The sequence below is a fragment of the Dermacentor variabilis genome, unplaced genomic scaffold, assembly GCF_050947875.1.
Source record: "Dermacentor variabilis isolate Ectoservices unplaced genomic scaffold, ASM5094787v1 scaffold_18, whole genome shotgun sequence".
In the NCBI taxonomy this organism is placed as follows: Eukaryota; Metazoa; Arthropoda; class Arachnida; order Ixodida; family Ixodidae; genus Dermacentor; species Dermacentor variabilis.
Window position 1 is genome coordinate 8,067,218 of NW_027460346.1, and position 14,646 is coordinate 8,081,863.

General features: G+C 46.7%; 1 long non-coding RNA gene across 1 annotated transcript; it reads right to left on the minus strand.

The window, feature by feature from the left end:
* Positions 1-870: 870 nt before the first annotated feature.
* LOC142568323 (uncharacterized) lies at positions 871-2,399 on the minus strand. The gene is made up of 2 exons (XR_012825417.1): positions 2,213-2,399; positions 871-1,838 (listed from the first exon to the last, which is right to left on the minus strand). It is a non-coding gene; the product is annotated as an uncharacterized LOC142568323 (long non-coding RNA).
* Between the last annotated feature and the right edge of the window lie 12,247 nt (positions 2,400-14,646).

Sequence of the window (14,646 nt, forward strand, 5' to 3'; positions counted from 1 at the left end):
CAAAGAAATCAAGACTACACAGGACCAGAAAAATTAGACCGCAGTGGCCCACCTCCGTGGACGGACCGCACGCTGTCTAGATTGCAAAAACAGAAAGGAAGTGCGGCTCTTACACGAGTAGAAAAGGTACATCGTAGTGCTGCATGTAATCGCTCTGTAACCAGCATTTAAGCACGCAGTAGACCAAAGCCCACTTTTTGGAGTCTCAGTGATGCCGCTCTTACAAATGCACGTGAATTTGGGAGCGAAAAGGTGGCATTGGTGAAAAGTTACCCAATTTGCTACAATTTCAATTCATGTTAACAGTAGCATTAGTCATTGTTTGGAACGACGCTCGGACCTCGGACGCCGCTGAGCCGCTGGCATCGGCCATTTGCCACGACGCGTGGTAATAATAGATAATGAATTGATTGTTAAATACGGGCTGCAGCTGTTCATGGCTTCAGCTCATCTCGAATGGTCGGGAATTAAAAGCAGTTAACTTGTGCCCACGCGTGGAACACCACATCTGGAGTGCCAACGTGGTGGATTGGCGCGGTGTATGGCAGAGATTGCAGTGTGAGAAGTAATGGTGGAGCTGTAAGGGATATATATATATATATATATATATATATATATATATATATATATATATATATATATATATATATATATATATAAACGAACGAAGTCAAGCACACCCCTTTCCGGCACGCTGCCTTCCACAGATGGAAGGAGACAGAAAGAAGAGAGCAACATGGAAGCACTGTTGCTTATGCGGGCTGGATATGTAACTGAAGAAAATGGATGTAATAAAGATTATTGTTATTTAAAAAAAAGAGGGAGGAGAATTCGGGCGTGCGAACAATCTGCGATCAGACTTCAAGCAGGAATGGCTCAGAAATATGCACTCTTTATTACTTATTTCACTTGTTCATATCCAATTTGCTTGCCAATATAACTATATTACACATGCACAATATAGGATGAGACAATCGGTGATCTTGCATTGCGGCCCGCATCGCTGCTGCAGCAAACGCTGGCCGTCTTGCATGCATCAGTGGTTTAGCCGCACAATGCCGGTTTCTTTCCGCAGACAGCTGCAGTCTCTATTATTCAAACGAAATCAAAGGAAACCCGAGTGTCGGCCACCACCCGCGCCGAAAGAATAAGTATACCGACATATTATCAACTCGCCTACAGAAAAGGTTTTATGACGACATGGGCAACCATAACCAGAGAATGTTTTGCCAAGTCACTGTCACATCTGAAATCACCGGCTAAGGTGTCGCTTTGAATAGCAGGCTTAGCTTGTCATCGGCGACGAAGCCGCCTGTTTCCATGCGACCAGGGCTCACGTAATGCTTGGTGGACCCCACGAAGTACACTTTCTCACCATTAATTTTAATTGTAGGATGTAATTTCTCCCAACAAACGTCCTCACGCGCTAACATGTCCCTTGCCTTATCACTGGTGTGCAGGAATCGCAGTTCCAACTTCTTCTCTGACGGTAACTCGTGCGGATCTCTTGACAAGCTTTTGTAAGCATAAAGATTGAAGTAAATAACACTAATTTCTTGATAACGTCTCAGCCCTGGAATGAGCACGTAATTGTAAGAGAAGAGCTCATTTCGGATCCTGGGTCGCGTTTCGCCTGCGGTGAAAGATGCCCAGTTCTCGATCGTGCAGCCGCACCATTGTGGAGTGTCCAATTTCGCAAGAAACTCTGGGCTGAACGGAAACTGTCGCTGATTCGAGCAGTCCTGCCTGTCGCGATTGCATTGTACCATTTTCCGCGTCGAGGGTGTTTGTTGAGTCGCACATGGCGTTGACGTTCTGCCGGAAGACACTTGGGTAATCTGGAAGGACACAAGAGCACTGTTATACCAGAAGTCATCGCGCTTTATTGCTTAATCCTGCGAAATATGGCATTACGACGCATTCACGACCGACTTCTGCTTGACATCTGCAGTTAAGGTGGGCTCGTTCACACAAGACACGTGTCTGATTTCACCAAGCCAGCCATGTAGTAGGTCACTTTGTCTTACTCGGATTTTGTTAGCTATCTTCCATTGGGAACTTTTGCGAACGGTGCAGTTGTCATACTCGGTTTCACGAACCTGAGTCGACTTGTGCCCCGTCAGCAGAGGCCCGGTCTTTTTGTTGAGCTTTCGCAGCAATACCTTAACCTATAGGAGGCTATTGCCAACGTTATTATCCAGAGGTTACTTACGGGAACGTGGCGGTCGATGGCCCGGCCCCCATTAATTGACAGTGCCTCGGCAAAGAGCATCGTCGTCGTAGCTTCGATGGTGTGCAGCGTGGAATCACCAGTCGTTGGGAAAGTGCTTCAGTGTGGCGAAAGCGGCAAACTCGGCGACGCAACCGTCGTGCACGTTTCATCAGCGCCTATGCGCCCAAAACTGTTCTGACGTACGCAGGGCTGGCAGTACGCAGGCAAGATAACTTTAGGATAGAAAGCTTCACTCCCTCTCTCTCTCTCTGAACCAACGCGCCATCTGTCACAGCCAGTTAGCAATCTTTGCTTCACTGAAGACTCTAAAAAGCTTGCTCTCCTTGGGGCTTATCTTGTCCCACAAGGATAATCGTCATCTATTTGCCGGCATTTCCTTAACACTGCGCTCCCGATTCTTCTAGGTGACGAACGGCATGCGCGTTATGAGCGTGACATAGCATTCTCGACAAGACGGCAGCGAGCGCAGAGTTTTCAAGAAAGCGAACGCAGGCAAGGTAGATGCCAATTATCGTGGTGGGATAAGATACGCCCCAAAGGGCGCAACCTTTCTTAAGGGTGAACGAAGTAGCAAAAAACTTTTGAAGCGCCACCGACACATTCTTCCGTGCTACATTTGTAGCTGGAAGCTGTTTCCCTCCGCCGTGTTCTTTCAAACGCGGCACGACGCTGTTGACACGAAGTGCGTGGTCAGCCCAAGCACGGGGTTACAAACAGATGGTCGAAAATGATGCCGCGAGATATGACACTAACCGTGCACTTGGCTGCCCACCTGAAGCATAAAATTTGGTTGAGCGTCTCGGTGGCCCAATAATACACTCATTTCGGGGTTATCGGGATAATTTTGTTCTTGGTGTTATCTATCGTGATGCAGGAACGACCGTGAATGACCAGAGGTTGTGTACGCGAATTGGGAAGAACATAGCGGACTATAGTCGCGGACAACTTTCTGTGGCTATGAAGGGGAAGCTACGGAGGCAAAGCGCGCACAAATGAGAGCGCTTCTGAAAAAGAGACCCGCGTTTTAATCCACGCGAGTTCAGGCTGTGGAAGAGAAAACCAACACCTTATTAGCAACAGTTAAATGAGACAGAACACACCACTGAGCGTAAAAGTTTGCTTATTTTGCGGCTTTTACCTTCCGCGTCGGGACCAACGCGAAACCGTCGCACATGGAAATTGCGTCGATTCAGCGACTCTTCCGAGCAACCAAAACCACTGTCAAGCGCTGCCGGACTACTTGGCACGGTAACACATGTACAGCAGCCACGTGCCCGTAGCCTTCCCTTCATAGTGACAGAAAGTTGTCCGCGAGAATACACTGGCTGCGAGGAGGAATGCATTTCTCTATTTAGCAAAGAAAGAAAGCATATACAGGGACGTTGGCTTCCCCACTCATAGACAACAAACATAAGCTGCGATGCAGAAACCGGTTACGGCAGCGCCTTCCGTGTGCACGGACTGTGCCCCCGGAACGACGGTTGCGCAGCACCTCGTATTTCGACCGACTATAAAGTCATTAAGAGAAAGCTTTAGCTCGGGCCCAACTCCAACGCGGCCTATTCAAATACATGTAAAACGCAAAAACGTTTTTCTGAGATAACCCCTGGGCCGATTTTAATGAAATTTGTTGCATTTGAGAGAGAAAGTTAAATTCTAGTGACTGTTCGAAGCCGAATTTCCACGTAGGGCCTGAATTCCGTTAAAACGTTTTTCAAAAATTCAGAAATTCAGAAGCACGAAGTTTGCCAACTAATAGCTCTGCATTAACGGCATCCATTAGATTATCTAAAGCGGACAAATTTGACATGTCAATTGATATCTTACGTGAATTTGTTATGATGTGTCCAAGGATTCTGCAAAAGCTGTATTTCCATATTAATGAATTATTTTGTATTCATGTGTAACATATCAATTTTGTCCGATTTAAATGCACTATTAGACGAAATTCACAGAATTGTAATATCGTTTTTCATTGCTGAGTTACAGAGCTGTAAACTTGATAGTCTTGTTATTTGAAAATTTTCGTTTTTTGCCAATTTTAATAAAAATTTAGAACCTAAATCACTTTAGAACCCAAATAAAAAAGTTAGAACCAACAGTCACTAGATTTTAAGTTTTTCTTTTAAATGCAACAAGCATCGTCAAATTTGGTGCAGTGGTTGCCGAGAAAAAGGAATTCTCCTTTTACATGCATTTAAATAGGAGGCCCCCGGGCTAAAGCTTCCTCTTAAGGTTTATCACTAACTATCCATATAAAGCCTCTCAATCTCCAAAAGTAGCGCCAACCACTTCCCTCCTCCTACGCTCGGCGCGGCCTCGACGGTGGCGCCGCCGGTGCTGGCCCTGCCGTAGCAGACGGCGGCTAACACGCCACCGGAGGAAATCCGCGGAAAAGTTGGTTCGAGCCCTGTGGAGCAGTTTCTTCAATCGAGATCTTGCTTCGTCAGTCGGTAACTGGCCGTAATAATGCCGTGTTGGAATTGCGGAAAACAATTAAGAAAATGACCGTTATTTAAGGCGTAAAGCACGCGCACTTTCAGAGTTCGTGATGCTGAAACACGACGCATGCATGCGGTGTGCTCAAACACGCGCGTAATTACCAGAGTTTCAGATTTTGACAGCGTGAAAGTATGTGTACGTGGTTTCGTAGGCTCACATACAATGCATATGACGCATGCGATATCCATTTACTTAATAGCACGCATAAAAAATGTTAACGTTAAGCAGTAAAAATGTTAATCCTTATCAGCGGTCCTGCGGTACTTTGCGGCCTTCCTCGGCCATTATAATCCTGCACACAAAACGTGCAAGTAGCCGCTGCTCATGCCTCCAATATTGAGGACGCGTCCGGCAGCAGCCGGGATGGAGGTGAAATGCAAGAGGCCCGTGGAGAGATTCCTCGTTGGTGTTCCGTAATTCTCCTCGCACGGGCGCGGTTTGTTGCGGCAGTCGCGGGGCGCTTTTTTCGTTGCGGGCTGCTTTGGTAATCGAGACGATAGATTGCTTTTTTTTTTTTTACAAGTACTGCTCCAGGAGGGCTCATGTAGCGGCTAACAGAGTCCCCTGGAGAGCACTTGACATTACTAGTGTTCCCGTTGCCGCTTTGGTGCCCTGGAGGCACCGTCAATAATACGAAATAATGACACGTTGTTACAACTAGTAAATAAAATCTAATAAAGAAATAGAATCACGCAGATGCGCCAACTTCTGGCGCAGCGCTACCGCGTCCGAGCGAGCATTACGAAACGCCAACGAGGCACTTACCGGCCCACATACAACTACGATCAAAGTGCACGTTGAAGGTCCCCAGGCAACCGAAATAAAGTGATCAGGAGGCATCGACTACGACCTCCCTCATAGCTTTAGTCGCTTCGGGACGTTAAAAATGTTAATCACTACAAACCAAATCATTAGATGCGGGCGTACATTCCAAGCTAAACGACTACATCTGTAAGTTATAGTGAGCCTTGCAAAAGCATCGAGAATGTGCTAACTTCTGGTGGAGCTCAAAACATAGCATGAATAAAGTCGCTTTTATGTCACAGGCCAGCTGGAGCTGCGTACACTTTCGCCGCAAGACGAAACTACATGAAACAAAGAGAGCACATTAAAAATAAAAGTCAGCTTAAACGCGCTAAAAGCACGCACAGCGTGAACACATGCACTTTTTCGAAGCGGCAGGCTTGAACTTGGCTCAAAAGAAGAGGCAGTGAGCAACCGTGGCAGCTCACTAAGCTGTGCGGCTTTTGCTACTTCCTCGAAGTCAGCCCGCCCGATCCTATGTATCCACATCTTTCTTTGTGCGTTGCGCTTGCCGGATGGTCAAAAAAGAAGCATTTTGCCGTCGCTGTGTGGGTTGCGGCAACCGAAGGTGCAGCAGCATGGTATTACAATTAAGTTCTCGTCCTTAACACACTCGATTTGTTCCGCTAACGCACTCGATCATTACGTTTGTGCGTACTTACGTCGCGCAGGGCCAACAATGGCGGTCGGAGCGCGCTCGAAAAAGATATGTACAAAAGCGTGCCGCGTGCTTACGCGCTGGAAAGAAAAAAAAAATATACAAAAGCGCAGCGCCTGCTTCCACCTGACACTGATTGGCCAATGGGGGAGCGGAGGAGGCTGGGGTGACAGGAGGCGTGGAGGAGAAAACGTCGGGGAGAGCGGGGTGGCGGAAAGATCTAAGAATGGCGCTAGTTTTGGAAAATTGAGGGGTTTTATATGGATGGATGGATGGATGGATGCTATGAGCGTTCCCTTTGGAACGGAGTGGTGGATTGCGCCACCAAGCTCTTGCTATTATACTGCCTACTGTCCTACCTAGGTTAAAAAAAAAAACATTATGAACTCAAACAACCAAATTTTCTGATCCCCTATTGCGAAATATGCTTTTCTACTCCGTTTTTTTTTTGTCGTTTCCATACTTCCACCAATCCTCCAATCACCTCTTATTAGTCCCTATTGCGGACGTGTTTACTTTTCCACTACTCTCGCTGACCCCAAGGCCTTTAAGGAGGCCAGTGGTGCCTAAATCGACCGCAGGGTGGACGTCTTCACATTCTAATAAAACATGCTCCATAGTTTCCCTAGTTTTACCGCAGCAAGCACATGCTTCTTCTTCCTTCTTATATCTCGCTATATAGGTGCGTGTTCTAAGACATACCGATCTCGCCTCGAAAAGTAATGAGCTTCCCTTTGAGTTATCATAAATTGTTTCTTTCTCGATTTCGCTTTTTCCGCTTAAGTAGTTACTCATGGTAGGTTTCTTTTCCATTGCCGCCACCCATGAGATTATTTCAGCCTCTCTGACTTTCCGCTTGACGTTCTTTGTTGCTGTGTTGCCCACCCTACAGGCCGCATATTTGCTGGTAAGCTTCCTAGTTCTCTTCCTCCACTTTGAATCAATGTTTTAACGCGACAGCGTTAAGGAGCTCGTGTCGCAGAAAAGCAGGTGTCGGCGGCATTGGCCGTGAGCGAAAAATCACGGAAGGCAATTCATAAATAAAAACAACTTGCAAGATGAGCTAGGTGGGAATTGAACCAGGGTCTCCGGAGTGTAAGACGTAGACGCTACCTCTCAGCCATGAGTTCGATGGTTCATCATCATCATCATCATAATCATCATCATCAATCATCATCATCAGCCTGGTTACGCCCACTGCAGGGCAAAGGCCTCTCCCATACTTCTCCAACAAGCCCGGTCATGTACTAATTGTGGCCATGTCGTCCCTGCAAACTTTTTAATCTCATCTGCCCACCTAACTTTCTGCCGCCCCCTGCTACGCTTCCCTTCCCTTGGAATCCACTCCGTAACCCTCAATGACCATCGTTTATCTTCCCTCCTCATTACATGTCCTGCCCATGCCCATTTCTTTTTCTTGATTTCAACTAAGATATCATTAACTCGCGTTTGTTCCCTCACCCAATATGCTCTTTTCTTATCCCTTGACGTTACACCTATCATTCTTCTTTCCATAGCTCGTTGTGTCGTCCTCAATTTAAGTACAACCCTTTTCGTAAGCCTCCAGGTTTCTGCCCCGTACGTGAGTACTGGTAAGACACAGCTGTTATACACTTTTCTCTTGAGGGATAATGGCAACGTGCTGTCCATTATCTGAGAATGCCTGCCAAACGCAGCCCAGCCCATTCTTATTCTTCTGATTATTTCAGTCTCATGATCCGGATCGGCGGTCACTACCTGCCCTAAGTAGATGTATTCCCTTACGACTTCCAGTGCCTCACTACCCATCGTAAACTGCTGTTCTCTTCCGAGATGGTTAAACTTTACTCTAGTTTTTTGCACATTAATTTTTAGACCCACCCTTCTGCTTTGCCTCTCCAGGTCAGTGAGCATGCCTTGCGATTGGTCCCCTGAGTCACTAAGCAAGGCAATATCATCAGCGAATCTCAAGTTACTAAGGTATTCTCCGTTAACTCTTATCCGCAGTTCTTCCCAATCCAGGTGTCTGAATACCTCCTGTAAACACGCTGTGAGTAGCATTGGAGAGATCGTATCTCCCTCCCTGACGCTATTCTTTACTGGGATTTTGTTGCATTCTTTATCGAGGACTACGGTGGCTATGGAGCCGCTATAGATATCTTTCAGTATTTTTAAATACGGCTCGTCTACACCCTGATTCCGTATTGCCTCCATGACTGCTGAGGTTTCGACTTAATCAAACGCTTTCTCGTAATCAATGAAAGCTATATATAACGGTTGGTTATATTCTGCAGATTTCTCTATCACCTGATTGATAGTGTGAATATGCTCTATTGCTGAGTAGCCTTTACGGAATCCTGCCTGGTCCTTTGGTTGACGGAAGTCTCCGGCGTTCCTGATTCTATTTGCGATTACCTTAGTAAATACTTTATAGGCAACGCACAGTAAGCTGATCGGTCTATATTTTTTCAAGTCTTTGGCGTCCCCTTTCTTTTGGATTAGGATTATATTAGCGTTCTTCCAAGATTCCGGTACGCTCGAGGTCATGAGGCATTGCGTATACAGGGTGGCTAGTTTTTCTAGAACAATCTGCCTACCATCCTTCAACAAATCTGCTGTTACCAGATCCTCCCCAGCTGCCCTCCCCCTTTGCATAGCTCCCAAAGCTTTGTTTACTTCTTCTGGCGTTACTTGTGGGATGTAAAATTCCTCTAGACTATTCTCTCTTCCATTATCGTCGTGGGGGCCACTGGTACTGTATAAATCTCTATAGAACTCCTCAGCCACTTGAACTATCTCATCCATATTAGTAATGTTATTGCCGGCTTTGTCTCTTAACGCATACATCTGATTCTTGCTTATTCCCAGTTTCTTCTTCACTGCTTTTAGGCTTTCTCCGTTCCTGAGAGCATGTTCAATTCTATGCATATTATACTTCCTTATGTCAGCTGTCTTACGCTTGTTGATTAACTTCGAAAGTTCTGCCAGTTCTATTCTAGCTGTAGGGTTAGAGGCTTTCATACATTGGCGTTTCTTGATCAGATCTTTCGTCTCCTGCGATAGTTTGCTGGTATCCTGCCTAACGGAGTTACCACCGACTTCCATTGCACACTCCTTAATGATGCCCAAAAGATTGTCATTCATTGCTTCAACACTAAGGTCCCCTTCCGGAGTTAAAGCCGAATACCGGTTCTGTAGCTTGATCCGGAATTCCTCTATTTTCCCTGTTACCGCTAACTCATTGATCGGCTTCTTATGTACCAGTTTCTTTCGTTCCCTCCTCAAGTCTAGGCTAATTCGAGTTCTTACCATCCTGTGGTCACTGCAGCGCACCTTGCCGGGCACGTCCACATGTTGTACGATGCCAGGTTTAGTGCAGAGTATAAAGTCTATTTCATTTCTAGTCTCGTCATTCGGGCTACTCCACGTCCACTTTCGGCTATCCCACTTGCGGAAGAAGGTATTCATTATCCGCATCTTATTCTGTTCTGCAAAGTCTACTAATAACTCTCCCCTGCTATTCCTAGTGCCTATGCCATATTCCCCTACTGCCTTGTCTCCAGCCTGCTTCTTGCCTACCTTGGCATTGAAGTCGCCCATCAGTATAGTGTATTTTGTTTTCACGCTACCCATCGCCGATTCCACGTCTTCATAGAAGCTTTCGACTTCGTGGTCATCATGACTGGATGTAGGGGCGTAGACCTGTACAACCTTCATTTTGTACCTCTTATTAAGTTTCAAAACAAGACCTGCCACCCTCTCGTTAATGCTATAGAATTCCTGTATGTTACCAGCTATATTCTTATTAATCAGGAATCCGACTCCTAGTTCCTATCCTAGTTCCTAGTTCCTCTCCGCTAACCCCCGGTAGCACAGGACGTGCCCGCATTTTAGCACTGTATATGCTTCTTCTGACCTCCTAACTTCACTGAGCCCTATTATATCCCATTTACTGTCCCCTAATTCCTCCAATAGCACTGCTAGACTCGCCTCACTAGATAACGTACTAGCGTTAAACGTTGCCAGGTTCATATTATAATGGCGGCCTGTCCGATGGTTCAAAGGGGGACAAAAGCGCCTCTAGTGAATGCGGTGTTTCCTTAGAAACGAGCTGTAGATAGTTATACTGCGGTGTATTTTGGTAATTATGAGCATGTAAATTACAGAAGTCGCAGTTAAACGAGTAGCGAAATACGTTTCCGCTACATTTCTTCTGCGCTTGGCGCACACGCAGAGCCATCTTGCGACAAACACAGAAGACTCCCTCCTCGCAATGTACGGCGCTGCCCCGACAGGTGGCGCGCCACTCGCCCGGTTCTCCCCTTCGTCTCGTTTGAGCGCATTGGGGCCGTGTGGGAACCGGTGCGATGATGCCCCAATACCCTTGCGTTTCATAAGTTGTCTCGCTCTCTCCCCTTCCAACTTCCAGCGTGCGTCACTCGAACCCTCGTGCGTCACTCGAACCCTCTTTCCACTCACAGCGCGATTCCTAGGTGCAGCGTCCGATGCGGGACGCCTCTGACGTGATCGCTGCGCCTTAGCACGTCTGGTGGGAAAGCGTCTCCTGCGATATGTCCCGTACTGCTGGCGAGGAGTCATGCGTCTGCGTGGTGCTCCTGGAACAAATAATTATAAAGAAGTTGTGCTGTGGACCTAGAAGTGTTGTATATGAAAAATATGTCTCTGTGTGACTCAAGAGCATGCCGAGCGAATGAGTGGGCGGTGCGAACGGGGTGCGATAACGCTATCGCGTTCCACTCTTGAAGGCGAAGCTTAAGCGTCCTCCAATTTTTTCCTGTACAGATACCTCAACACTCTACCAGCCCATTTACTTTCTTCCATATTCCTCAGTCGTTCTTCATACTCAATTTTACTGCGAGCTTCCCTCACTTCAAAACTAGTCGAGCCCATATCACCCTGCACAGCTTCATTTGTAGTCTTCCCGTGAGCGCCCAATGCGAGGCGACCCACTTACCTTTGGTTCCCATCGAGTCCTGCTTGTACCCCTGATTCAAAGCAAACAACCTCATTTCCAAAAGTAAGTCCTGGGACCATTACACTTTTCCACATACCTCGAAGCACCTCGTACCTATTGTATCCCCATAGCGCTCTGTGCTTCATTATGGCTTCCCCCCATTTCTCTTCCTCTTCACTGTTATTGTTTTTTACTGTGTTTCCGTATATCTATTGCCTTCATTTATCCATATACCAAGGTATTTATATTCTGCTACCCGAGGTATTTCCTGGCCCTGCTTCGCCACTGTCTGTTCACTGTTTTCATTGAATACCATACCACCTGATTTTCTAACACTAAATTTCAAACCTAAATTGTTGCCTTCCTGTCCACAAATATTTGCCAGACGTTGCAAATCACTTTGCTTGTCAGCTAGCAACACAATGTCGTCCACATCAAATAAACCTGGGAGCTGCTGCTCTTCTACTGTACCCACCGTTCGTATGAGAAATTAAAGCCGATATTACTTCCTTCTAGCGCCCTCTCTATCCTCACCATGTACATCATAAACAGCAGTGGGGATAAAGGGCACCCATGCCTCAGTCGCTTGTTGATATAAACGTTCTCCTCACTCCTCATCCCTTCCCATTCAACGCAAACGGTTTTTTCTAGGTAAATCTGTCTCAAAAGCTGTAGACAATAGTCACCTAAGCTTTCCCCATGTCCTCCTCAGCTCCATCTACCGGAAGCTACAGGAAACCACCCCTCTACTCTTCGTCACGCGTTATTTTACATCGTCTATGGCCCTCGATGTCCCGGTTGGAAAGGGCTGCTCTCCTAACTACATCTTCCTCCATGACTTGCCGATGCTGACAGATACTAGAGGTTCGATCTTGGGACGGTTCGCAAAAGGAGCCATTCGCTTTGCCGCTTACGTCACTCAGTCGGCGGCTACCAAGGCAGAGGTGAATCAAGGGAGGACAGCGTCAATATAAGAGAGGTAAATTGCCATCCCTGAAGTAGTGTCTTCGTATGGCTGAAGTAGTGTCCTTGTATGGCTTGATAGCATCGGAAATGCACATTGTTTCTGCTCGTTGAATAAATATAAATTATTCTTTAAATAATGTTTTGCAAATTCTAAAGTATACACGCACGGTGGTAGGTACTTACGCAGTTAGTCAAGCAATTAATAACATTCCTTTCCATTCTTAACCAACTGGTAGTTGAAATATATTCTAAGATCTTCGATGTCAAAATCGTGATTTGATGATAAGGCACGCCGAATGGGGGACTCCAGGTTAATTTTGGCCATATGGAATTCCTTAACGTCCACCTACATTAAATACACGCATAGACAGATAGAGCCGGTATACTGCATACTGGTGCATATCTATTGAAATGTCCTTAGTTTAGTTTGAGGTCTCGAAGCAGTGCTTGGCCAGCCGCAAGCCAAAGCTGCGCTTGCGCGATGGCGCACAGACTCTTGCATAGAGTTGCTATACTGACTCTAGAGGACAAGCTACCCATAGGGCCCATGCATTGAAATGGGGAACCGCAAGAGCGCCGCCATGTTGCTACGCGCTGAGGTTGCAAGCTCCTGAGACCCTTGGTAGACTTGGTGACAGTAGTCAGTTCTAATCTGGCAACCGTAGCAGCGGAGCAGCATGGTGTAGCGCTTGTAGCGTGGTGATGCGGTGTGCGTGCAGCCGTGTGTCTGGGCTTTATAACTTGGTTCTTTATTCTATGTTGCGGGATGGTGTGGGTGTGGTCCATGTTGGCCGCGCAGTGGCAGTTATGCAAACGAAGGATGGTCCTGTTGAAGTTTCCGACGGTATGCAGTTTTCAGCGGTCACGCCTCTTGCAGGAGTGTCACTCGACGAGCTTATGAGTTAGGAGCTCGGAGCTGTCGTCAAAGTCCTCGTTGGCGTTCCGAACTCTCTTCGCACGGGCGTGGTATATTGCAGAACCCGCTGTCGCGATCTATCGTCGCGACGATAGATCGTTTTTTTTTTTACTACAAGTACTGATCCAGCTGTAGGACACATGTAACCGACCAACGGAAGTCTCAGGAGAGCACCTGAGATTATAATAAAGCAGGCGGCGCAGGAACTCCAGGGCACCCAAGGGACAGTGGGGGGATCAAAGCTCGAAGCAGAACGGTACGTAGGTTGGGGCCGCCGAGGCAGGTGTGTGCCAGGGAGTGTTCGCACGGACAGCTCCCCTGGCACGCGCAGCAATGCCTCGCAAGGTCGAGATATCTTAAAGGCACCTGCGCCCATGATCTTTCTTTTGCCTAGGTGCAGTGAGCGCGATTAACGAGAATAATATGGAGGGCATCCGGTGCAGTCGCGAATGCGAGTCATGTCATATGTAGCTGGCGTCGCCGGGCGTATGTAGTAATATCAGAGTTAGTTGTATGAACTTTATGCATAATATGCTTTGTTACGGTACCTTAAAGTAATGGGTCTACAGGATGGTGTTGGTATTTTTTTTTCGTACCGCCCTAATCCTATACCCCCCCCCCTACAAACACACACACATACCCCTTTTTTTTCTATATGTATACATACAATTCCTTCGCATGACGGATTGAACAGTTCAAGTTGTCAACTTGTCAATAACTGTCATAGGAATTACTGTAATAAACACAATCCCACGATCGGATTGTTTACTTTTATTTTTTATTGTAGCACTGAGAACGACACAGAACCTTATTTTGTATATGTTAGTGAAATTTAGGCCTTTTCCACATGTTGATATCACAAGCTTAATTCAGTGTGCAATACACAGACAAAGCAGCTGCTACAGCATGAACTGCAGCATTGAGGGCCACACAAGACATACGTAATTAAATGTGAAAAATATAGAGGGAAGCTTCAAAATACGCTCTGTAGCGGTGCAAAACATAACATATATTGTATGTGTACACTAAATGTTTAAAAAAGGCAATGAATCAGTGTCCCATTTGCCTTCAAGTTTATTATCAAAGTCAAGCTTACTAAAGTTTATTATGGGCATATGTACAACAGGAATCTCCTGGCATAGCCGCAGTCAAGGTGGCTGTTAGAGGTGTGCTGGCTGCCTCAGCGTAAGAAAAAGAAAGAAATTGGGTGAATGTCAACACCAGTGCCACTGCTTCTTGCCTATGACCTGCACGTGCCCTCACGGCATCTTTGTTGGTGGAGTCTGCACAGGTGAGCTGGCATGGCGAGGCGTAGGAGTCATCCGAGAGAACGAGTATCATTTACATGAAGTGACTGTTCACATTGCCTGTTGGCTTTCCCTCAAATGCTTCCTTGGCGACTAGGGTGACACACCCGCAGTCAAGGTGGCTGTTCGAGGTGTGCTGGCTGCCTAAACGTAAAAAAAGAGAAAGAAATGAGGTGAATGTTACCTCTTACCCGCATTTGCCTCCACGGCCTCTTGACTTGGCGACTGGGGTGCTTCCTTGGCGACTAGGGTGACACACCCGCAGTCAAGGTGGCTGTTCGAGGTGTGCTGGCTGCCTAAACGTAA